Source organism: Triturus cristatus, chromosome 2_2 (assembly GCF_964204655.1).
Source record: "Triturus cristatus chromosome 2_2, aTriCri1.1, whole genome shotgun sequence".
NCBI classification, from domain to species: Eukaryota; Metazoa; Chordata; class Amphibia; order Caudata; family Salamandridae; genus Triturus; species Triturus cristatus.
The window spans coordinates 199153319-199179582 of record NC_140582.1 but is presented as its reverse complement, the minus strand read 5'-3'; the positions used below and the strand labels follow the sequence as shown (position 1 = coordinate 199179582).

The 26264-nt window shown below is 45.9% G+C and overlaps 1 protein-coding gene and 1 long non-coding RNA gene across 3 annotated transcripts in view; both read right to left on the bottom strand.

Moving 5' to 3' along the window:
* METAP1 (methionyl aminopeptidase 1) overlaps positions 1 to 26264 on the bottom strand; it is a 475875-nt gene that overhangs the window by 162983 nt on the left and 286628 nt on the right. The window lies entirely within an intron of this gene.
* LOC146862010 (uncharacterized) lies at positions 13141 to 14056 on the bottom strand. Its single transcript, XR_014978080.1, has 4 exons — positions 13960 to 14056; positions 13775 to 13862; positions 13548 to 13619; positions 13141 to 13243 (listed from the first exon to the last, which is right to left on the bottom strand). It is a non-coding gene; the product is annotated as an uncharacterized LOC146862010 (long non-coding RNA).

Sequence of the window (26264 nt, the reverse complement as noted above, 5' to 3'; positions counted from 1 at the left end):
GTTTGGTAGAAATCAGACATTGGCTGATGAGTCCACGACAAGGATCATTGCCAGGCCTTAGCAGTTTAACGCAGGGGTGGCAAATATGTCACAAGTGGCAAAGCGGTAGAGACTTAGGATAGTATTGAAGAGAATAGAATGGTTTGAACCCAAAGTATGAACACTTAATTTATGGATTGACACCTTGGAGATCACCCTATATGAATCAGATGGCTTCTTGGATCATAAATCCGCCCTACATACTATCATCTTACTATGCTGTTAATTTTTATGGTTTTAGGGGGCGGAGCTTGTCGGACTAAGATGGCCACGATATACAGAGGCTCTGATGACCCGGCCTATAATCCTGCATCACCCTGCCATACAAATGGCATAAAGCACCATAATAGCCTGCCAGTCTAGGACCAAAAAAACAGCCTCTATTGAGCTGGAAAGCTGTGGAGACTCAGACGACAGCGGTAAGGCCCGAAAGCAGCCTGGAGTGATATCGGCATCAACAACAGCATCCACCAGGATGGTAAATGTGAAAATCCATTGGCGGCTGCCAAAAAGATTTGAGATCCTGCGGAAGGTGGGAGAGCGTCTGGATTGCCTCCCCCCTTTCTTTCTGTGGATTGGTGGGTGTATCTCTGCAGAGACCAGGCGGACAGGCCAGAGGTCCCCATTTTCCACCTGCGGCCTATGTCGAGGTACGGAGGTAGCTCCAGAGGGTGGAGGGGGGCTTGACAGTGGCACCAGGCACGGCCTGGGAGGAGAGGCGGCAGCATCGGACATCCGATACAGCGAAATAGACGATAGGCGCGCAGGACTGCACAGGATCAGAGGTGAGAAAACGGCACCGCACTATACTGAGGTTCACTGAGCTGAAGACCTGTGGGTGGCCCCTGGGGCCCAGCCGAGTGGACAGACACGCTGATGAGATTGAAAGCTACAACATAGGGGCTGCGAGGGTGAGGCCTGCCTGGACCAGAGGTTAACTGAGACACAGATTTCCTGGTGACCGCCTTCAGCCAACTAGCGGAACATAAAATTGCAGCACCGAGAACACTGCTAGGAGGGCGCCGAGATATCCTTATACCCAGATTTTACCCAACAAGTCCAAGAAGCAGAGGCTCTTGTTACCATACAAGAGACAACTATGCAAGCTTCAACTGGAGTACAGTAGGTTATACCCTGCCAAGCTTCGGGTGATGGCGGAAAGGAAAGCGCATTAACAACAGATCCCAGAAAGGTCTTGCACTTCCTAAAACAATGAGAAAGCGCTGGAACATGGCGAAAATCCCCCCTAACACACCACGAACAAAGAGGACGTCTGGTGTACCATGAAGTATGACTCGCTGTGAAGAACATTTCCTGTAACCCCTCCGGGAGAGGGAGAGCAGGCGCAGCACAAGGACAACACGCCTGAGTTCCCGGTAAGACGGATCCGGCTCACGCGCGGAGGGCTACTCACCCCTGTTAAGACATTGGGAACTCTAATACTGCATGGAAAGTGCAGGGGAATGAGAGACGAAACGCAATAATAACTGATGTTATATATACGGATGGTCGTTTAGAACGCATAAACGAAGGGCACGACCGACACTTTCCCCTGCTCACTGGGACGCAAGCTAGTTAGTTTTGCATTGTTTTAAAAGAGGCCTTAAAAGATTGGCCGGTTCAGACTGTAGCCCTATAGCGGGCGACATCCACCCGCATGCGTTTACCACTGAATGCCTATTATTGGTGCTGGTTATGTTCTGTAAGGGGTACATGGGGAGGGGAGGGGAGGGGGAGGGACAAAGTTCAGCCATGCAGAGTTTGATTGCCATTGGCCTGGGATGGGTATCATTGGGGTGTTTTGTTATGTTGGATATTACAAACAAATAAGTGAAATACATTACAAGACTGGACAGGACCGAGTATTGAAGATTTAAATACCAGGCAGGGTGACGTAATAGAGTAGAACAATGGCCTAATACATAGATGTTTTCTTATATGGAATGTGAGAAGACTGAATGACCAGAGAAAAGTCCGCAAGGTGGTAACATATCTCAAAAGGCACAAGGTGCAAATGGCAATCCTTCAAGAGACACACCTAGTACACAATGGCAGCACACTACACAGCACCTGCAAGGCCGTCAATGTGCTGAGGGATTCACTTTGCATGCCCGCTGAACTGCAAATCTAAGATACAATTAAAGGAGGTTTGCATTCATCGAGGAGGCAGGTACATGGTAGCAATTTGCATAGACAGATTGGAAATGGTTCTAGTGGGGATGTATGGCCTGAACCATCATGGCCCGCAGTTGTATCATGCACTTAGCGCACAGCTGATACAGTGGGGTAATCTGCCACAAATCTGGGGAGGCGATTTCAATTGTGTATTAAATCCCGCACTTGATCGTTCCAAGGGCCGGGCGCCATATAGCTACGACGTGGCTCACCCAGGAGCACAAAAAACACCTAATAGCACTGTTACACCTGTCTGAAAAATGGGAAGCAATCACGACAATGCAGTCCGGTGAAGCACCAGGATCGGATGGGTTTACAGTGGCCTGTTATAAAGGCATACCAGTATCTTCTAATACCACGTTTTGCCATGCTGTTCAAGGAAATGGTGAAAACCAGTGTCATGCCTCCCTCTATGCGTGAAGCTATAATTATCACTTCATTAAAGCAAGCCAAGACTCCCAATGAATGCTCCTCCTCATACAGACCCCTCTGCTTCTTGAACGTGAATATCAATCAAAGTTTATAAAGCGCAGCTACTCACCCGTTAGGGTCTCAAGTCGCGGGGGGCTTGGGGGGGTGGGGGAGGAGGTGTGGGTGTAGCGTGTGCCAGTGAGGTGGATGAAAAAAGCCAAGTCTTCAGTTCCGTCATGAAGCTGGGGAGGGGGGTGGTTTGTCTGATGTGGATGGGTAGGGCATTCCAGGCGGTGGCTGCGAGGTAAGAGAAGGAGCGTCCTCCTGTTCTGGTTTTCCTTATGCGGGGTACTTCTGCGAGAGAGAGCTTGGCTGAGCGTAGGGTCGTGAGGTTTAGTCGCTGGTTCAGGTAGGCTGGTCTGGTGTTGTAGAGGGCATTGTGTGCGTGGGTGAGGATCTTGAAAGTGATTCTTTTCTCTATGGGGAGCCAGTGCAGTGTATGTAGGTGTTGCGAAATGTTGCAGTGTCGGGGTAGGTCGAGGATCAGTTTGGCGGCGGTGTACTGGATGTTTTGCAATTTGCGGGTGAGTTTTTTGCTGTTTCCGGCGTAGAGTGTGTTGCCGTAGTCCAGTCTGCTGGTGATGAGGGCATGTGTGACGGTCTTTCTATGTTCGAGGGGGATCCATTTGAAGGTCTTGCGTAGAAGGGGGAGGGTGCGGAAGCAGGTGTAGGTGACTGAGTTGATCTGATGGTTCATGCTGAGGTCGGGGTCCAGGATGATTCAGAGTTTGTGGGTTTGGTTGGCGGTGGTGGGAGGCCACTAGGCGTTGTTTCATACGTTGGGTTGAGGGCCCATGATGAGTACTTCTGTCTGGTCTGTGTTGAGTTGCAGCTGTCTCTCATCCAGTAGGCGACTGCTGCTTTCATGCCTTCGTGGAAGTTGTGTCTAGCCTTGGCGGGTTCGTTGGAGAGGGAGAGGATGAGTTGGGAGTCGTCGGCATAGGAGATTATGTTTATTCCATGGCTTCTGACGATGGTGGCTAGCGAGGCCATGTAGACGTTGAACAGTGTGGGGCTGAGGGAGGATCCCTGGGGCACTCCGCAGGTGGTGGGTGTAAAATCTGCGAGGAAGGGGCGAGTCTCACTCGTTGCATTCTGCCCGAGAGGAAGGATGGGATCCAGTCGAGGGCCTTGTCTCTGATGCCGGCTTCGTGGAGTCTTATCAGGGTGTGATGGGAGACTGTCGAAAGCCGCTGAGAGGTCAAGTAGGATGAGTGCCGCAGTCTCTCCCTTGTCCAGTAGGGAGCGGATGTCGTCTGTTGCGGCCAGGAAGGCTGTTTCGGTGCTGTGGTTAGACCTGAATCCGGATTGGGAGATGTCGAAGATGTTGTGGTCTTCTAAATATGTGGAGAGCTGTCTGTGGACTGCTTTTTCAATGACTTTCGCAGGAAATGGAAGCAGGGAGATGGGACTGAAGTTTTTGAGGTCGGTGGGGTCTGCCGAGAGTTTCTTCAGGAGGAGGTGGATCTGGGCATGTTTCCAGTCGTCAGGGAAGGTGGTGGCAGCTAGTGAGCAGTTGATGGTGAGGCAGAGCTTGGGGGCGATGCTGTCTGCAGCTCTGTTGAAGATGTGATGGGGGAAAGGGTCTGTGGGGGCCCGGAGTGTATGGACTTCATAGTTTCCAGGGTATCTTCGGTGGAGAGGGGTGTCCAGGAGAAGATTGTAGGTTTGTTGGTGTCGGAGTTTGGAAAGGGGTTTCTGCACGTGGGTTGTCCTTGTTGAAAATTTCATAGATGGTCTTGATTTTGTGGTGGAAGTAGGCGTTGAGTCTGTTGCATAGGTCCTGTGAGGGTGGGATATCCGTAGTTTCACTGTTGGGTTAGGCGAACTCCTTGATAATGCAGAGGTTTCTTGCTGTAGTATGCTTGTGAGGAGATCCTGTCTTGGATAGACTTCTTTCTGGTGTTTGATGAGTTGGTGGTGTGCGGTGGTGGCGGTTCTAAAGTTGCTGTGGGCTTCTGGGGATTTGATGTCTCTCCAGATTTTCTCGAGGTGGCGTCAGGTGCGTCTTGATTCCCGGAGTTCAGGGGTGAACCAGCTGGCTTTCTTTGTGTGGGGGGTGGTGTTCTTTTTGAGGAGGGCTATGGTGTCAGCGCAGTAGCTGATCCAGTTGTGGAAGGTGAGTGCTGCGGTGTTTGGGTCATCGTTGCGTGCGATGGTGGGGGCAGCGATAGCGAGGGCGGCGGTGAGCTGATCGGTTATTCTTGTTCAGTTTCTATGCGATGGCTGGAATTGGGGTCTGGTGATGGTGGGTGTGTTGAAGGTGAAGTAGATGCACTGGTGATCTGTCCATGGGAGTTCCGTGGTGTGGCTGAAGGTAGCGGAGGTTCCTGTAGTGAAGACGGAATCAAGGATGTGTCCTGCGGAGTGTGTTGGCTCTGTCACGATAAGTCGGAGTCCTATGTTGTGGAGGTTGTCTAGGAGGGATGCGGTGTTGGGGTCTTGTAGATTCTCAAGGTGGAAGTTAATGTCTCCCTGCAGAGTGTAGTTGGTGGCTGCGATGGCTTGTGCGGAGATGCAGTCCGTGATGGAGTCGGCGAAAGGTGTGCGAGGTCAGGGGCGGTAGATGATGGTTCCCCTGATGGTTGATGTCAGGCTGGTGTGTAACTTGAAGTGGAGGTGATACTAAGCTGTACGCTAAGATATTGGCGATCAGGCTGGCACCGCTGTTACCGGCCAGAGCAAACCGTTTTAGTCCTGGGGCGCAGCTATACATCTAATCTACGTACGCTCTTTGGCAAAATACAGCAAATAGAACCAGAGGTGAGGGCTACTGAAGGTTTTCTTGCCACCGAAAAAACATTCGATCCGGTCGAGTGGGATTTCTACAAGAAAGTTCTTCGCCTCATTGGTGTAGGTGAGGTCTTTCAGAAGCTAGTCGACATGCTATACACAAAGCCAGTGGCGCGAATTAGAGTGGGGAACACGGTCTGTGAGAAAGTGCCATCTTTCTTGCATGGTATGCCTCCACGTTTTGCTGAATTGCTGATGTACTTCGACTGAGTGTGCCCTGGGCTCCTGCCAATCAGGTGCCCAGGGGCCTGTGTTCCTTCCCTAAAACTGCATGACAGTCTAAACCCAATTGGCATCTCTGGACACAGGTCAGCCCCTGGAAAATGGTACCATAGGTACCCAAGGCACGGTGACCAGAGAAGGCCCCTAAGGGCTGCAGCACTTATTGTGCCACCCTTAGAGGCCCTGTATGTGTGTATATATATATATATATATATATATATATATATATATATATATATATATATATATATATATATATATATATATATATATATATACACACACACACACACACACACACACACACACACACACACACCCCCACCCCCACCCTTTGCAGGATGAGTGTCTGGGTGCAGAACAAAACCGAGTCGACATGGCACACATCCCTGTGTGCCATGCCCACAAGCACACTGCCCTGGCATACTTCAGTCACACCTCTAGCTGGGTGCACTATGCCAGTGGTGAGGGCACAAGTGCATGAGCCCCTACAGTACCCAGCTCCATTCCTGGGCACTGCAAGTGCAGTGCTGCCATTAAGAGTATATGGTGCTGGGAGGTCGTCAACACGAACTCCACAACACCATGATGGCAACACTGAAGACTGAGAAGTTTGGAAACAAACTTCACAGCACATTAAACCCACACTGATGCCAGTGTGGGATTTAATGTAAGAGGCACGACAGAGGGCAACTTAGAGTCGCTCCCTGAACCCAACCTACAATCCAAGTCTTGTCTGAGAGGCTGCCTAGGCTGCCACACAGCAGACATGTTGCTGGACCCCTGGGTGGAGAGCCATCCGCTCTCCTGGACCTGCAACAATGCACATCCAGGGCGAGATGCTAGGTCTCCTCCCCCAGGATGGGCAGGGGAAGCTTCAAAGGCATGCCGCCTTTGTGAGCTTCTCCAGGCCACTTGCTGTACTCAGCAACTGGCCCCCACCGGTTCTGACCCCCACTCTGGCGTGAAGACTGGCAGGAAAACCACAGGGAGGGAAGGGTGTGTGCCAGCCTTTGCCAACGCCACCCCTCAGGTGGGGGAGGCGAGGTGAAGCACATATCTGGGCTCTCACCATCTTGAAGAGGGGGAGCCCTGCCCAATCAAGACTAGGCTACTGCCCTCCTCTCACAGGAGAGTGGCAGGATAGGGGGGTGTACCCACCCCTAGGAAGGGACCCATTGGTCCCTGACCTTTACCTACCTGTAACGCCCCTAAATTCAGTATTTGGGGGCACCCTGAACCTTCCTTCCTCAGATCCCGATTCCGAAACAAGCAAGAAGATCAAGAAACAAGAAGACCTGCCATGCAGCTACTAACAAGAGGAAGACATCAACTGATTAGGCCCCAGCCCTAAAGGCCTGTCGACCCTCGAACCTGCTCCTGCTAAACCCTGGCGTCTCCAGTGGTCAACAACCTCAAAAACCCCGAAGGACCTGACTGCCTTGGGTACTCTACAAAGACTGGGTCTCCCACAAGCAGAGGTCCTGCTCAAAGCAACAACCCCTGGCACCAGCTAGGAACCGCGAACCCTGCCCACTCTACACCCGCCAAGCCTGGCCTGTGCCTGAGTGGACAAACACCAAGAGGACGTCCCCCCCCTGGCAACTGTGACCCCGAATCCGGCACCCAAGGACCCACCTCGACGCTCCCGACGACGCCTGCAGCCTCAGAACCAGGGACCCCTCCAACCGCGACCAGCAGAGGGTAAGATTTCCCGACGCGAAAAGACCCCCCCCCCCTGCACCCGGCGCCCTGCGGCCCCCTGTGACCAGCTCCTGGGTGCCTACCTAACCTACAGCTTCCCAACTTACCTCTCGAAGTGGTGGTCACACCTGAAGAATCTTCGTCCCCGAGCTTGCAGCCTTTGTTCGTCACTGAGCTTCTCCATTGAAATCCATTGAGCGCCCGACAGCTCAAAAGCACCCTCCACCCAGCCGGCCGAGTGCCCCTGGGAGTGCAACCTCTACCCTCATCTACTTCCCCCACTTGCCCTGAGCAAGTGACCAGGAGCCCAGCTCCCACAGCTGCATGGCCTGCTTGCCAGCAGCCACCAACAAAAGGCCCCCTGCCCTCCATAGGCTAACATTGGGCCTAACTCTCTCTGCACCCGGCTGCCACTGTGCCGCGGAGGGTGTAACAACTGTACCTACCTGACCCTGGGAGACCCCTGAGTCTATGCCCAGAACCTTAACTCTGCCAGTCGAGTACTTACCCAAAAGCTGATAATTCACTTTTCTTCCATAGGGTAACATTGACTGGTTTCACTTGGAAATTCTTGTTCTGAAACTTTAAAATATTCACTAAAAATCAGCCGACAAAATCAAATTTACTCACCTGCTATCAAGAGAGATCCCAGTGCTGGATCTTGATGCCCAGCACTGCCCTGAAAAGTAATTACAGCCATACTTACCGCTAACTTGATTTTCCTCCATAGGATAACATTGCCTGGTTTTTGCCAGAAATTCTTCTAAGTGTCGATTTTTGAAACTTCCAAATATTCGTTAAAAATCGCCTGCATAACCAAAACGCATTCTTTCAACTGTTTACGGAAGATGCCCCAGTGCTGGATCCAGGATCCAACACTGAGTAAGAAAAGGTACCGATAACCCCACTTACCTGCCAAGTGAATTTCCTCCCATAGGATAACATTGACGATTCTAAGTGAAAAAGATTCGAAGTGTCAACTTTTAAAATAAAATAATATTCCTTAAAAATCACAACTGTAACCAAAACGTTTTTACTCCACTGTTTACAGGAGATGTCCCAGGACTGAATCTACGATCCAGTCCTGTGGTAAGAAAAGTAATCCAAAAAGTCATCAATTGCATTTAACTAGAAATTCCCATTGAGCTCAATGTTATATTGTGTTTGAAATTGTGTTGCCTATTGCACCAACTGCAACTATTGCATTCAAAAGTCTATTGCCTATTAAAAAAGTATTTAACTAAAGCATCTCATTCTGAGAAAGTATATTTTGATACCTATTATTGGTTCTAAAATAAAACTATATATTTTAATATACAAACCATTGGCCTAGAGTTCAGTTATTGAGTGTGTGAAACCATTTGCTGACTGAGTGTGTACAACAAATGCTTTACACTGTCCTCTGATACTGCATTACTGCTCAACCAAGCTACCACTTTACAGTGTAAAATTATATATATCTTTAGCCTCTGCCAAAGCTCTGGGGACTGTGGACTCTGTGCACACTGTACCTATTTGGGAACAGTATATACAGAGCCACTTTCTTACACAGTCACATCATTGTTGACAATCTCTACGGGCACCAGACAGGGGTATTCCTTCACACCCCTATTATATGCACTAGTAGCGGAGCCATTGGCAAGTGCTATACAGGAGTACCACAGCCATAGGGGAATATGTTTCCGTAACTACAATCGCATAATCTCAGCATATGCAGATGATACATGGATATACATCCGGGACCCTGAGAAGAACCTCTCCCCAGTTCTGAGAGAAGTGGTGCGTTTTGGAGCATTATCTGGGCTCCGCATCAGTTGGGAGAAATCCATGTTTTTTACCCCCTCACTCTGGATACGACCCCAACCCTACTTGAGTTCCCTCTGCACTGGGCGAAGAACTGGTTAGATACTTAGGCATACAAATTCACACAGACCCCTCGATAGTTCTACTGAGCAATTATGGAATAGCGATATCAAAACCTATAAAAGAGGTGGATCGCTGGATCAAGCTCCCGCTGTCACTAATGGGATGTATTGCCATTATGAAAATGGTGGTCCTCCCTGGATTTCCATTCTTATTCCAAAATACCCCAACTCTATTACCATGCACGCTTTATACCACACTGCGATCTCTTATGACCAAACTTGTCTGGGCCAGAAAACAACTACGGGTGAAGTGGGAAACTCATCCTGTCATGACATGGGAGGACTGAATGCGCTGGACTTGGATATACTACAAGGTAGCGCAGAGCTCATTCACACACTATTGGCTCCATGGACCCCAGGATATGCCACATTTGTATATAGTTCCCATCATGCTTCCCCAGACAAAATTCTCCTCCTCGAAAAGATGCTATGGGATCTTTGATTCTTTAAACACCACAACACACGTGTGGTGGATTCTGCTGGAAAAACAGGCCGGGACAGTACTGTATTCGCCACACGTTAGTAGGATGGTGCTAATGGTTCAAAATTGGGAGAGAAAAAGGGGTGATAAAGGCCCTGAGATCACTAGGGATCACCAAAATGTGAGACCTATTCAAAGATGGTGCAGTAAAGAGCTGGGAAACCCTTAGGAGAGAGTAGGAATCTCACACAATTATCGCCAGGTTTCATCATCATAGACTTAGACACACGTTATGAGGCCTCCTAGGTGATGACATGCTAGAACTTCCAGACATGCCAGCACTCACATCCTTGATAAGTGAAAAGGTACCCACTAAATTAATGACAAAGCTTTACACGTTTGATCAAGAAGCTTGGAGACCATCCATGACGAAGGAGAGACAAAAATGGCAGAGGGATCTAGGTAATGTAATGGATATACTGTTGCATCATGATTAGAGATGTATCGCAAAATGGGAGGCACAGACTCATACAGCTCAAATACGTCAACTGGGTGTACTATACCCCAGAAAGGCTGCACAGATACGGACTGCGAGATACAGCAGCATGTTATAGATGTTCTGAACAGGAAGCTGGTTTTATGCACATGGCCTGGCATTGCCAGAGTGTGTCTGCCTTTTGGTGGGCAGTCATAACAGAACTAGGGAACATAACAGGCGCTACACTGGGGATGGACCCTCTTAAGGCTCTACTGGGTTATAACAAAAATGGAAATAAAAAGGATCGCAAGTTTTTTACCATTGGAATGCTATAAGCTAAACACAGTGGCGATGCAATGGACCAGGGGCCCAGCTCCGACCCAGAGGCTTGGCACAGTGACATGCCATACTGCAATACACAATCAGAGGAATATAACAAAATACTTACCCAGCGTAGCAGGCCAAAAAACATATGATTAACTTACCTAGTTTACCTGGTGGGGAAGGGTACTGGTGAGCCAGGGGAGAGGAAATTCCAGCCCCATGAGCTATGTCAGAAATAGAGTGATGATGCGGGCCACCGGAGACCCACACAGCGGAGGGACCAGGGGTGCGATAATAATGATGTGATAATTGTTGGCTGAACAGGAATAAACAAGATAGAAACTGTGTGGAAGATACGTATTTAATCTGTGTATGATTTATAAGGGTGACCGATGAAGCAGAGTGACGATTTAATATATTGAAAAAGGGCTGTAACTATGTAACTTGGCAAAGATGGACGCATATTCAGAAATGTATCATGTACTTGTAATGGTATGTAGGTGGTCTTGCAATATCCAGGTACCAGATGTATTGTTTATATTTCACTAATAAATAACATTACAATTAAAATATATCTATTATTTTATCTAAAGCATTTGACATATTCCAAAGAAATTTAGAAAGAAAAGACTTTAAAAAAAAGTTATCATTCACTTACATCGTAAACATCATAGCCATATCCAAATGTATACATTATAGACGGTGACATTTGAAACAACAAAGTACATTCAAAAGGTATGTTGTAGCTAGCATGCTAAACCCATAGCATTTTTCCCTCTACACATCTGTCCAATGCTTGTATGCGTCTTTTGTCAGTTAGTAGTTCATACTGAACACAAATTTTAGACTCATTTAGGGTCTTCTGCACCATCCAGCTTGGGAGGTTGTCTTGCAAGTTAACTTCTTGATGGCCCCCAAATATCTTTGGGCCATTACGCCCTAGGCTGAAATGTATGCAATACAAAGTAGAGTATGTGTTGCACAGCGCCAAGTCTCTCAGTCAAGCTGCGACTTTAGGGGTATTACAACAGTACCATCATTGTGTTTGGTGATTGTGATGCCAGATCCCTGGATCAATTATCTCTAGACCAATATATCACTTTCAGTATGTCTTTCATATTAGTATTGTACATTATAGGGCTTAGCAGACTCCAGTCTCCTGAGTCTTGGTATATGTGGGAAAAGCTTCCATAACCGATTCTGCTAATCTATGGTGTAGGTTCCCATCTAGAGGGGTGGAGCGTCCCTCTTGCAAATTTTCAGCAAGTTGAGAGGAGTTTTTACTTCATATACAGATCTCAGTGTGTTAAAACCTATCTTGCAGGGTCGAATTATTAGTGTGTTTAATTTAGTTATTTAAATGCTCATTGTTTATGAACTATTCTTGCAGAGATGGCTCACTGGGTAGTTATTCGATGTGTGCAATGAATGCTTTAATTAAAAACAGAGAATTAACCCTTCTTATTTTTATCCTTCATGACGATTTGCTGCAAATTGAATACATTCATGAACAGTCCTACTAATTGGAGAATAATTTAAGAAATCGTTTAGACAGTTAAAGTATTTTTTCGGTTTTGTTTGCGAAAGATATCATGTAGTGTAGTATAAAAAAGGAAACTCAACATGGCGCATTCTTTATGGCGAACAGAACGAAAGTGTAACTATTAAACCAAAGTTAGCAGACTTCGGCGACAACTTGCGCCATCCAAAGGCATCCGCCTTCAACAAATTAGTCTATGTATATATCTTAGCAAACAAGGGGGGTATTATTTTACACTGCCAGGTTATTGATGAGCGCTCTCTTATGAACGTACTTATCTCAAGCTGCAAATGAATCAGACACGGTGCAACAGAAGAGGGAAAAACAACCCCTAAACCCTCTACAAGTGGGCCTGAGCCCGCTATACAAACGTGCAAACGCACATACACGCGGAGAACACCAGCATCTACGGATAGACGCACTCGTCTACGGAGCCTGATTGTCGGAATTGGAACACTGCCATTAGTCACAGATTGGTTTGGATGGTAACAAATGCGGACAACGCTTAATCGCACAGGTTGTGTTTGGAAATATATGACCCCCTGGGTCGGAATTATCACCAGGTGTAAGGTCATACTCATTGGCCATACTACGATAAGCCCTGAAGAAGTCGGGGGGTGTGTGTACCCCATGACGAAACACGTGTTGGCTGGCTGGATTGTTCTGAATTTTACCATAAAAACGGAAACTGAATCTACTTGTTCGTCCTGCGATCCCTCATTATCCGAGAAATTATATTGCATGAATAGTGTTTGATACATATTGGTAACACACCTAAATACTGTGAAATTAACGTGTGCACAGTCTTGTTTTACGTATGTATATATCTTAGCTAGTGTAGAAAAATAAATTCCTAGGCAATCTCCAGTTTCATAAGTAAACATCCATCGTATTTAAATTATAGGAAAACAAGAGAAAAAGCTAAAACATACATATAGTACAGGTGTTATGAATTTTATTTCTTTATGTTGCTCACATAATCAATAAAAATATATTTGACATACAATATAAATTTAAAAATAATGAATCAACAATAATAAAATTGCATCTACAATACAATATAAAATAGGTGGCAGCTAGTAATGAATATTGGCAATCGACGCGCGTTTCGGCGTACACAACGCCTTCATCAGGAGTAGCCACTTAGGTATCTATAATAATAAAAAACATATAATTGTAGATAGACAAATAAATAATATTTCACTTTATAACAAACACATAATACCATCCCTGTACAAATACTTTCTCGAGTTCCATTTCTTATAAATTTATATCGTGTTTGTGATAATAGAAAACTCATGTAAATTCATTTATAAACATTCATTTATAAACATTCATTTATAAACATTCCAGACCAATGATATCATAGTTATAGAATATAGTTAAAAAGAAGATGGAAAAGAAACAGAGCAGAAAATTAGAGCAAGAGAGATAATCTTACAAGGATAAACTTACTTAAAAAATAACAGATCAGTCATTTGAAAGAAATCCTTATTTGAGGTGCAGTCTATCCGGTATGAGTATTCACTGTGGATATAACAGTTACAAAGAACAAAAATATTATTTATAATTGCGTGAGATGATAAATAGATGGTGACCATAGTGGAAACAAAAGTTCCACGTTATATTTAAATTGGCGAGATTAATTGACTAAAGATTCAGAATAATCTAATGTGACTTACTTTCACAAATCAAAGGATAAGAAAGATCATCTTTAGTGCGATCCTATTTTGATGCGATCCTATTTTGATGCGAGAATTAATAGAGAATCTAAAAATTATAACATGACATAATATTAATGTTTGTGTTAAATCCAAGTAAAAGTGATAGACTAATTTTTTAACACGGAGAACAGAAAAAGGACTACCTTCTGTGTCCCTTAGGGATCGGAGAGAAAATGATGATCCGAATAAAAGCCTTGGTTTGCGTGATAGCCTAATTTAAATAAAAACGGTTGAAGTAGAGTATCTAAAAGAAAAATAAACGAATTATTTCAAAAATGGGATGCAAAGCTAACCTTCAATTGTTTATTGATAATAAGGAGAAAGATAAACTAACCATGGCTAAAATAGCCTTTTAGTTAAACGATATTGGTGTGATACCTCTACAGTTCTAAAAGGATTCCACGAATGGTATTTCTGGAACCTGAAAAGACACAAGAACCGAGTGTGGGCTTAATAAAGTGTCAACAAGAAGTAAGTCTAATATAGAGTTTAACTTAGGCTGAGCTAAATTTACCTTATAACGTTCTAGTCAGGCAGAAAATGGCCTCCGGCATATCGCGCAGCACAGAAGAAAACGAGATAGCAAGGGATGCAGACTCCCTCTACGAATATATACTCGTTGATAAATCATGTGATAGATCACATGACAAGTATTAGAGGAAAGAACCTTGCTTAATGTTAAAAAGGCAGGTAAAAGCGAAGGCAGACTACACTGTTCGAATTACCAAAACTGTTCAGGGGGTCCTTGTTATTTCCCATTTATATCTTAGCTAGTAGCAGTCGCTGATAGGTATAGTTAGATCTGCTTCTCCATATGTTTTTTGGTTTGCTAATTACTTTGGCCCCATTTCACAAATCTCCACAAAACCTTCCCTCAAAAAGTTCATCCACCTCAGCTCCTCAGCTACTTCCTGTAAAGCTTCGGGTAGTCTGTCACGAAAAGGAGGCGGGGGGGGGGGAGGGGGGGGGGGTAGAAGAAGAATAAAGGAGGGGTCCCAAAATGTAAGGCTCCAGCAAAAAACTGCTGGCTGGAAATATACCAAAATCAGCAGAAACGCAGATTGTCATTTGGGCAAGAGGCCTATTTTTCCTGTAAGCTTTCACATTCTTGCAGGAGCAGGAAGGCTTATTGGCTGTCTTTTAAAGTTTTAGAATTGAAATGGCCACCATTACTTTTTACTGTGAAAAATTTCAAGTGTTATGGAAATGAAGTTAAAAAGCTGTAAAAGGGGGCAGCCGAAAGGCATCTTGTCCTCTAGACTTGAAAAGAAATTCTTTAAGACACAACTGCTGAGATGAAAATAAACGTATATTGTTATGTAAAACATATTTCCATCTCACATGACTCGCGCTGGATTGTAAATACTAACAAGCATTTGCAATGCAATAGGTCTCGCATTTATAAGAGTTTGAGCTATTGGCATTGTAAAATTACAATGCCTTTTATTTATGTTTTGGTTTTAAAACAAATAAAAGGCATTGTCATTTACAATGTCAGTAGCATAAACTTGCATAAAAGCAGTGTGTGGAGTGCAGCAGTGTGCGGCGTGCAGCAGTGTGAGGCGTGCAGCAGTGTGAGGCGTGCAGCAGTGTGAGGCGTGCAGCAGTGTGAGGCGTGCAGCAGTGTGAGGCGTGCAGCAGTGTGAGGCGTGCAGCAGTGTGCGGCGTGCAGCAGTGTGCAGCAGTGTGCGGCGTGCAGCAGTGTGCGGCGTGCAGCAGTGTGCGGCGTGCAGCAGTGTGCGGCGTGCAGCATGCAGCAGTGACTTGTGCAGCAGTGTGCGGCCTGCAGCAGTGTGCGGCCTGCAGCAGTGTGCGGCCTGCGGCAGTGTGTGCGCAGCAGTGTTTGGCGTGCGGTAGTGTGCGGCGTGCGGCAGTGTGCGGCGTGCAGCAGTGTGTAATGCAGCAGTGTGCGGCGTGCAGCAGTGTGCAGCAGTGTTTCGTGAAGCAGTGTGAGGCATGCAGCACTGTGGCGTGCAGCAGTGTGCGGCCTGCAGCAGTGTGCGGCCTGCAGCAGTGTGCGGCCTGCAGCAGTGTGCGGCCTGCAGCAGTGTTTGGCGTGCGGTAGTGTGCGGCGTGCAGCAGTGTTTCGTGTAGCAGTGTGAGGCATGCAGCACTGTGTGGCGTGCAGCGGCGTGCAGCAGTGTGCGGTGTGCGGCGTGCAGCAGTGTGCGGCGTGCAGCAGTGTTTCGTGTAGCAGTGTGAGGCATGCAGCACTGTGGGGCGTGCAGCGGCATGCAGCGGTGTGCGGCGTGCAGCAGTGTGTGGCGTGCAGCAGTGTGCGGCGTGCGGCGTGCAGCAGTGTGCGGCGTGCAGCAGTGTATAATGCAGCAGTGTTTGGCGTGCGGTGGTGTGCGGCATGCAGCAGTGTGCGGCGTGCAGCAGTGTGCGGCATGCAGCGACATGCAGCAGTGTGGCGGGCAGAAGTGTGCGGCGGGCAGAAGTGTGCGGCGTGCAGCAGTGTGCGGCGTGCAGTAGTGTGCGGTGTGCGGCGTGCAGCAGTGTGCGGCGTGCAGCAGTGTGCGGCGTGCGGCGTGCAGCAGTGTGCGGCGTGCAGCAGTGTATAATGCAGCAGTGTTTGGCGTGCGGTGGTGTGCGGCATGCAGCAGTGTGCGGCGTGCAGCAGTGTGCGGCATGCAGCGACATGCAGCAGTGTGGCGGGCAGAAGTGTGCGGCGGGCAGAAGTGTGCGGCGGGCAGAAGTGTGCGGCGTGCAGCAGTGTGCGGCGTGCAGCAGTGTGCGGCGTGCAGCAGTGTGTAATGCAGCAGTGTGCGCCGTGCACCAGTGTGTGGCTTGCAGCAGTGTGTGGCGTGGTTTGTAAACAACAAGAAAAGCGGACATCAAAGGAAGGGTGGGAGGGAACGAGCATATGGGGTGTGAGTTATAACGAAAGTTAATTGTTGTAAGAGGGGATGCAGGAAGTGAGGCCTAGCGCGCCCTGGCGAAAGCAGTCTGCTGCTTTCAAGTCCGATGCCAGATGCCAGCTTCGCGCTTGAATGCCTCACATGCACTGGCCATAAACCGCATTCCTAAGGTCTTGTGCCCCTTACTAAATCTCTCTGAATGCGTGAGGCGGCGCACGCGCAGGAAGTAGCTGGCGGCAAATGGAATGCGAGTGGTTGTGCACGTAACCGCCACCCGATCCGCCTGGGAAGCCTTTGGGAGCATTTTCGGAAGCCCCTACATAAGTCTCGCTGAGTGATCGCTTATGCGATAGCCAGGCGAGACCTGAATGCGTGAGGCGGCGCAAGAAGTAGCTGGTGGCAAATGGAATGCGCGTGGTTGTGTGCGTAACCGCCACCCGATCCGCCTGGGAATCCTTTGGGAGCATTTTCTGAAGCCCCTACATAAGTCTCGCTGAGCGATCACTTACGCGATAGCCAGGCAAGACCTAAAAAGGAGAAGGGGAGTTCTCAATACATCCTACTACTAGAAATGCATATTATAGCCCTTGTTAATGAGAGGTAGCGTGTAAGACATAAGTACTTTAATGAGTAAAAGGTTAATTCTTTTTTTTTTTTAAATGTTACATTGCCAAAAGACTCTTGCCAGCTCGTGAAAAATAGGAAGGCAAAGATGATCTTTGAATACACTCTGGTATACCCACTTATTACTGTAGAAAGGAGTCTTAGTGGAGTTGGTGTTTATGAAAGTCTACTATTTACTCATCAGCTTGAACGGAGTTGCAAATAGAGTTCAGTCTCTCCCCACACTCAACTACGCTCACCAATCAGTAATTGAACACATCAAAAAATACTCTATACAATACTTTAAAACTACATTTACAACTGTATGATCTTGCGAGTGTCCAGCGCACAGCTAGCAAGCCTCTCACACCAGTAATGAAACACTTAAAAAATGTATTTACATAATAAAAACTAATACTATACCTTATTGCAAAAACTGATCACGTCTTTCTGAAATATATCTTTAATGTGACAAATACAAAGGCTATGAAAAGTATGGTATTAGAATATTAATGAACTTGCTGAGAAAATGTCTCAATGTGAGTTACAAGAACTGAAGATGGACAATCGACACAAAAATATTGGCGTATCACTGTGTTGGAAGCCGGAGTCCCAGTCCCGCGCCACTGCCACCAAATGCAAGACTCAACGTTAGGCCAAGTAAGGACACCGTTTGAGATAGCCCTGCTCACCCCTTAGTAGCTTGACACGAGCAGCCAGGCCCATCTCCAAGGCACAAGTGTACAGTATGTGCAACCACACTCACAGCAACCCACTGGTAGCGCCACAAATGGACTCCACACGAGTTTGATAAAACAAGTATAAACTTTATATAACAAGAAATCCGATCAGACCACACGATACAAAAGCCAACATATAATAAAGGGTAATATTCGTTCCGGCTGGCAGGTAGGTAGGTTCAAATCCAAACCACCGCTTTCAAAATGCTATGCTGGTCGCAATGCTAGAATCACACACGTTGCAATGGACAAACAATAGTGCGCTGCGTAACAATACAATCCTGTGCTGGGCAAAGGAGAGATAATACAACGCGTAACGATGCACCCCGGTATCTTGCTATGGGAGAAATAATGCAATGCACACCGCTACATTCGTGTACTGCGCAATGAAGGAATAATGAGTCACACCCCAATAACGTACTTTGCAATGAAGAAATAATGCAATGCGCCCCGCTACAAATATGTACTTTGCAATTAAGGAATAATGCAGTGCGTAGCTACAATTATGTACTTTGCAATGAAGAAATAATGCAATGCGGGCCGCTACATTCCTGTTCTTTGCAATGGAGAAATAATTCAAAGCGTAGCGCTAGAATCGTGTACTTAGTTATGCAAAAATAATGTCAGGCGTCATAAGACAGTCCGGCAGGTCGTTAGTAGCAATATTGGCAATGTGTATTACGACAGTCAGCCTCTTCGATAACAGTTTCTCCCCACATGTATCAACGATGACAAAGTATAGCTTCTCCCTCTGGCCCCAGTACTGCCACTCCTTTGGTCAGTACGGGCCCCAATCTCAGCCGAAGCAAAGGCTCACGTCACCAGAAGGACTGAGAGGCAGAGAGAGTGTCCCTCCGAGCCCGCACCCTGCCCAGGCAGTGATCCACGTTGCCGAGGGACGCGACCCCACTCTCCTCCTTCAGCGAACTGGGCCTTCCGTGCAGAACTTTCTCGATGGGCCTCAGAGGCTCAGCCTGGCAGCTCAGCTCCTCCGGGGCTGCAGGTCTGGACTACGACTGTTAGGAAGGTCTCAGGCGGCTGCAGGGCACACGTACCCCACGCCTCTGAGATTACGTTACTCCGGGTGCACGTTCACCACAGCACCCTCCGGGTCTCCTCTGGCACAAAGCCACACACACAACGCTGATGGGACTTCATGTCAACTGAGTGCACGTTCACCAGGCACTCCTTCCTGCGGTCTCAGTTGGCACCAAGACACGCACACCGCGCTGCAGAGACTCACTTTCTTCCGGTGCACACGATGATCAGCCGATCACCTCCACAGTCCCAGGTTGCACCAAAGCATGCACACTACTTCACTGAGACTTACTCCAACTCCAGATCCCCGATATCCAGGCGCTCTTCACCAACGCCTTCGGCTGCATCCCGACACGCTCACCGTGTCCGAGCCTCACTCCACTTAAGATGCACACCTTGACCAGGCGCTCCTCACCAACGCCTCCTGTGCACCACGACACGCACCCTGCGCGTCCGAGACTCCCTTCACCTCCGATGCACACGCTGACCAGGCGCTCTTCACCAACACCTGCGGTGCACCACAACACACACCCAGTGCGTCCGAGACTCACTTCACCTTCGATGCACACTTTGACCAGGCGCTCCTCACCAATGCCTCCTGTGCACCACGACACGCACCCAGCCTGTCAGTCTCACTTCTCCGTGTGTCCAAGATCACACCTTCCGAGGGTCTCAAGCTGCCACAAGACGCGCCCACCGTGTTGCTTGAAACTTCTCCAGAAACTTTTATGTTCCTGGGTTTCCAAAGAGGGAACCAGCTAACCTCGAGCCCTTGGGGCAACAAGACAGCACAAAGCACAGTCTTCTTCAAGCAAGGGGACCCAGCGCACAGTCTCAACAGTCTCTTCCTTGGTTAAACCAGCAAACTGCAGACCAGCCCCAGATCACGAAGCAAGGGTCGGTCCTTCCCAGCAGTCTCTTCAGTTGTTCCTTCCTTAGCAGAGGTTCCTCTTGACCACAAAATGGGTCCAAGCCTTTTCAGTCTCAATCCATTTCTATTCCAACGTTCAGGGGTCTCCGCTCTCATAGTTATACCCATAAATGTCTTTGAAGTTCGTTGGGCTCAGGGATCCCTGACCCCTGCCTAAATCAGTTCTGGGCCTCTCCCTCCCAGTGTCACCGTTCTCCCTTTGATACTGGGGGTCTGGGTCCTTAATCACTCAGGAGACGGGTCAATTGTTTTATAGCAGCAACCCAGACCTCTTCACCTCCAGGGGCTTCTACTCCGCCTCCTCTCCAGATGCAGGTCAGCCTGGTGCCATCTCAACCCCTCCCTGTGTCAATACCTCCCCCAGCTCCTCTCACCTCTCCGATCCAGACAGTCAATCCACATTCAGCAGACACACACAGAAATGCTTAAAGCACAAAACTTAGCCACTTTTTAAAAGAGTGGTTTCTGAACACACAGTGACAAAACCACTTTCATAGAAAGATGTGCTATGACACTGAGCTTATGCATACTAAACTTCACCTCTCCATTTTAAACTTTTGGGAAACTAGGCTAACAAACAATACCCAGCCTCCCCCATTCTGTCCTATGGGCAGGATGGCCTTTCACCAGTGAAAAACGAAATAGAGTGTTTTTCACTGTCAGTACATAGCACACACCTCGGTATATGTCCTGCCTTTTACTTGCACTGCACCTTTCCCAGGGGTTACCCGGGACCCATCACAGGGGTGCCCTCTGTGTACGCAAAAGGGAAAGTAAGGCCTGACAAGTGGTTGCACTGGTCAGGCCAACATGCTAACTTAGCAAACTGTGCGCAGGCACTACACTGCAGGTCTGAGCTCCCTTCTCCGCACACCTTTGCATTACTAGGCCTGGCACACACAGTGCACATCACTAGGGACTTTACTAGTAAGGCAAACCAATTTTCATTACACTTTACACAGGGAACCCTTGTACTTTGACACTGATCAGCAGTGGCAAAGTACCCAAAGCATCTAAAAGCAAAAGTGGTAGAGGCAAAAAAGTCGGGGAAATCGCGCCAAGATATGCCAGGTCTAACACGCTGTTTTATAGTCAGACATTTTTTAGAAACATTTTGCAAACTGTGCACCCTTTTCTGTTATATTACATTACAAAAACCATCCCCTTTCAAAATGTCTGCACACAGATTATATTTTTTAGTTATTCTACCACAAATACACTCAAAATATAATTAATTTATATTTTTCTAAAGAAGAAATTCACTGAAAAAGCCAAAGGTTAAAGTAAGGTTATAGTTCGGTGAATGGGTCAGAAATAACTAACGGATTGAACTTTAGCATCGCCAACTATAACTTGTGCCACTGGTCCAGGCACTTGGTATGACCTCACATATTACATCACTCATGACATGTTCTAGGACATAATTTATATCACTGATGACATCTCAAATGACATCACGTATGACATCATTCAATGAGTGTTCTAGTTTGTTTTATATTTTGCTGAGTGGTGGGTGAGTACCATATTACATGTCTACCTATTTTTATAGCTAATGGGGACAAGTGTATTAAAAATTCATCTGCTCCAAATGCACCATAGGTATGCAGAGGTATTGAACATGTTATAAATCTTTGTATTCAAGAGTAACCATGTGCAGGTGACAGTTGATTACTTGTGTTTATTATGTTCCACACACGTTTTTGGTTCTGCAGAAAAAGTTTGTTTTTTTAACAGGAGAAAGATTCTACGTAGTAGATACTAACTTTTGTAAGCAGCCTTGAGTTATTACAGAATTATGTTAGCATGACAATTTCTACATAATTTAGAAGTATCTGTGCACCAGGTAATAACCTATATACATGTGCTTGTTTTGCTGGAGAAGATCGGCCATCTGTAAAATTTTCACAACAGTATAAAGGGTGCAGGTATTAGGATGTTTAGCACCTTGAGATGTTTGTTATTTTGAGCAAATAGTGTATTTTTTGACAACTGTTGCAGAGTGTACACTATTCTTAGTAGATACTTATTTATACTCCGATATATTTCTTATGAAAGTTTCACTGCTCGCTAACAGTGTGGTATAAAGTAAACTCTCCATAAACTAAGCACGGTTTACTTCACCCAGTTCTCTACTGATATGAACTTCATTTATCAATGTAGGTACGGAGAGTTTAAAGGGTTTGATACAGATAAAAGCGGTTTGTAGTAGGTCAGTTGTTTTGGAATGGATTTTCACTATTTCAAGGAACTCTGCTTTCTCTGAACAGTTGTATTTAGATTGTACACCACACTCAATTAGGGTTTCTGTAGTGGATTGTTAATGTGAACTATGCTATCTGTAAAGTGTATAGTATAGGGTCAAGGATGCACAAAATGCATACTTTCTACACTTGTTAGTTGTTTCTGTGACAGCAGTAATGATGGCAGATCTGCTCCCAAACTATTTTGTACTTACTGTCAGGCCTCTAATGCCATCGCAATTTAGACCATTAAGTGGGAAAACGAAGCTTGGATGATGTGATGTCATAAAAAAATGGTCATAGAACATGATGATTTTTTTTTAGATCAAAACGTTAATGTTATCACTGACATATTCACCGAACTATAACATTACTTTAACTTTTTTTTCTTTTTTCCAGTCAATGAATATATTTATCTAGATCATTTACCAGCCTTCTCCGGGATGCGCATGGGCTTAACAAAGAAGTATGGGTCACATGTTTAACTGGACACGTACATGACGCTGGTGATTGAGACACGTACATGATGGTGTCCTACACAAGAAATCTAGTTATACAGCAAATGATCTCTCTGGGCAAAGCAATATACAGAGAACTCATGCATGACAATAGGTTCGGCAGCAGGGAGAGAATGTTTGATGTAGAAAGTAAAAGGGGTTGTGTGTGGTTATACCAGGATTTCAGAGCTAAAAACGATGGTTCACCATTTATCGGTCTCCTACTTGTATAGAGTGACAATATAATGCGTGCCACTCCTAAGCAAACCTATAATTAGGACTTAATGAGGTGCACACCTAATGTGTATACATTTAACACGCAATACATACGGTGGTGCCAATAGGTGATTTGCCAGAGGTGCGCTTTGATGAAGGTGTGACTACAAGCCCCTCTACCCCTGCAGATCATGAGGCAAAATTCTGCCTAAACTCAAATACTAAGTGTCAGCGATTAACCGTATGTATTACGCACTGGGCTGGTCCTCGTGTGGTCCAGAAGACGAGCTTTGAGGGGGGGTCAGCTCAAAACATGTTGACCCAATACTAGGAACTATATACTCTTAGACTTTCCTTATTTCCCCTGATTTTAGTCATACCAACTAGATATAGGAATAAAATATTAGCCCACTAATGAGGTATTTTTAACTTTTTGTTGCACTACACGTTTTCCACAACTTAGTGCTCCTATGTAATTCCGCAAGTTGCAGCACGTCTCAATCCGCAGCGGATTGAGAGGACCCCAAGGATGAAGCATGCCACCTAGGGGAATCCCTGGTGGGTGAGGGGACTCTAGAAAAAAAAAATATTCTGGAAAGAGGATTTTCATACATGTTCAGTGATAACCCTGTTCTTCCCCACGGTTAGGTTTTTATTTCTGGTATTTCAGATTTTGTGAACTTCATTCAGTTAGGAGGGTGAACCTAACCTCAACCTCTATCTCCCCCCATCTTTTGATTGCATTTAATGTAGATATCCATTAGTGAGATTATTTTGAACAAAGGTGGCACATTCCTTTCCTGAAAGCACACGTTGCTTTGTAATGCTTACAAGGAAATTCAGTGACAAGAAAAAGCATGCAGAAAATAGAAAATGAAAAAAATGGCTTCATGGACACTGAATTTATTTTCCAGGTAAAGCTGCCAAGGTTGTTCGTCACAAAAGCAGGTACAGAGCCACCTGTGGAGTGTTCTTGGCGTGTAGTGCTGTAGATTCACATGCTTTGCATAAGTCCGCCATCTAGTGTTCGGCTCGGATGATTTCAAGTTGTTTTTGTTCCAAGACGTTTAAGACACAAGGCAGAGCGGCGACTCTTGGTAATACTGTGCATGGTCATAGACACAATCTTCAGATTGTTTTGCAGTGGGTAGGTGAGAATATACGAATGCTGTATATGTAAGCAATTAAATGTCCATGCGTTACTATGAAATAAAGTGTATGAACTGCAAACTACACAAGATTTTTGGGGAGGAGGGTTGGCACGTGAATCTACAGCACTGAATGATAAGAACAGATGCTTACAGGGCAAGTAACATAATCCGTTCGAGGCATGTGTGCTGTAGATACACATGCCTTCCGTAGACTGTAAAGCAGTCCCTCTCCCTAGGCAGTGGTTAACTAGTGCGAGTTGCAGTTGTTTGTCTTAAGTAGTGTCTGACCAACATAGGCTTGCTGTTGTGCAAATACATTCACACAATGATGTTTTGTGATGGTGTGTGGAGTAGACCATGTTGCCGCTTTGCACATGTCAGCAACTGGAATGTTCCCCAAGAAAGCCGTAGAAGCTCCAATTTTCCTATTGAAATTGCCTCTCCCAAACGAGAAGGGGGAAAGGCAACAAACAATTGTTTCGTTTTTCTAAATAATTTAGTCCTGTCGATGAAATACATCAATGCACTTTTGACATCTAAAGTGTGTAATGTCCTTTCTACAATGGTCTGGTTGCGGTGGAAAAACAGGTAAATCAATGGATTGATTAATATAAAGATTGGAAACTATTTTTGGTAGGAATTTAGGGTAAATTCTAAGCACTACCCAGTGCCTATGTAACTGAAATAAAGGCTCTTCTACAGTTAACTCCTGAATTTCACTGACACTTCTAAGAGAAGTAATTGCGATTAAAAAGGCAAGTTTCCATGAAACGTACTGCAATTGACTTGAGTGTAATGGTTCAAAAGGAGGACTCAATCGTGTTAGGACAATGTTTAAGTTCCATGGTGTGGCAGTTGCAAGTCTAGGAGGAATTATCCTTTTAAGTCCCTTTTATAACTGGAATTTTAAAGACCGATGTGTTGTCTATTTTGAAGATATGTTGCAATAGCTGCAAGATGTAATCTTATAGAAGTATATGCTAATCCTGCAGTTTGTAAATGCAATAGGTATAAAAATAAGTGTTTGTACCTTTGCCTGAAGAGGCTTAACGTTTTGTTTGTGGCAGAACATAATTGTTTCCATTCTGCTGCATAACATTGCCTTGTAGTTGGTTTACGAGCCTCTTTAAGAATGTTCATACTTTCATGAGGTAAATTTAAATATCTGAATTCTAAGACTTCAGGAGCCAAATTGCTAGATTAATTTCTTTGGAATGGAGATGTCTTCGGGTTCCGTGGCTCTGTGTGAAGGTACAAGTTTAAGTAAAGCTTCTCATGTGGGACTAAATATAGTTCCAGGAGTGTTGCAAACCATGGTTGTTAAGCCCATGTTGGAGCTATTGGTATCATGGTAAGAGATGTTTGTCTGACTTTCCTGACCACTAATGGAAGTAGTGGGAGAGGTGGAAAAGCGTATGCAAATAACCCAAACCAGTTCATCCATAGAGTATTGCCATGAATTGATGGTGTGGGTACCTGCTTGCGAAGTGTGTTTTTTTGTTGCAAACAGGTCTATTTCTGGAAACCCCCACTTGTAAAAGTATGGTTGAAGAACATTGGTGTGAATTTCCCATTCATGGACCTGTTGCTTTCTGCTTAGAAAGTCCGTAATTTGATTGCTTGTCCCTGGGACACCATCTGCTAGGAGACAAATGTTGTTGAAATATTGCTAATCTCCATATGTTCTGTGCTAAGTGAGATAATTGGAGAGACAGTGTCCACCCTGTTTTTGTAAATAATACATTGCTGTCATATTGTCTGTTTGAATTAGGACAACTTTGTGTTGCAGGTGAGGTAGGAAGGTTTTGATTGCTAGATGAACATCTTGCAGCTCTAGGTGATTGATATGGAGATTCTTGTATTTGGAATCCCATATTCCCTAAATAGTGAGTTTGTGGAGATGTGCACCCCAATCTGTTAGGGAAGCATCTGTTGTGAGAATTATCTGGGGAACTGGACCCTGAACCGTCCGTCCTTTGGATAAAATCTGTGAATTTCACCATTGCAGAGTAATTTGTGTGGCTGTTTACCAACACTAGTTTGTGAAGTTGACCCACTGATTGAGTCCACTGTCTAGAGAAACATTGTTGTAGCGGTCTCATATTTAGTCGGGCATGTGGTACTATGAAATTACAGGATGCCATCACGGCATTGTTTACTCTATAAGAGCC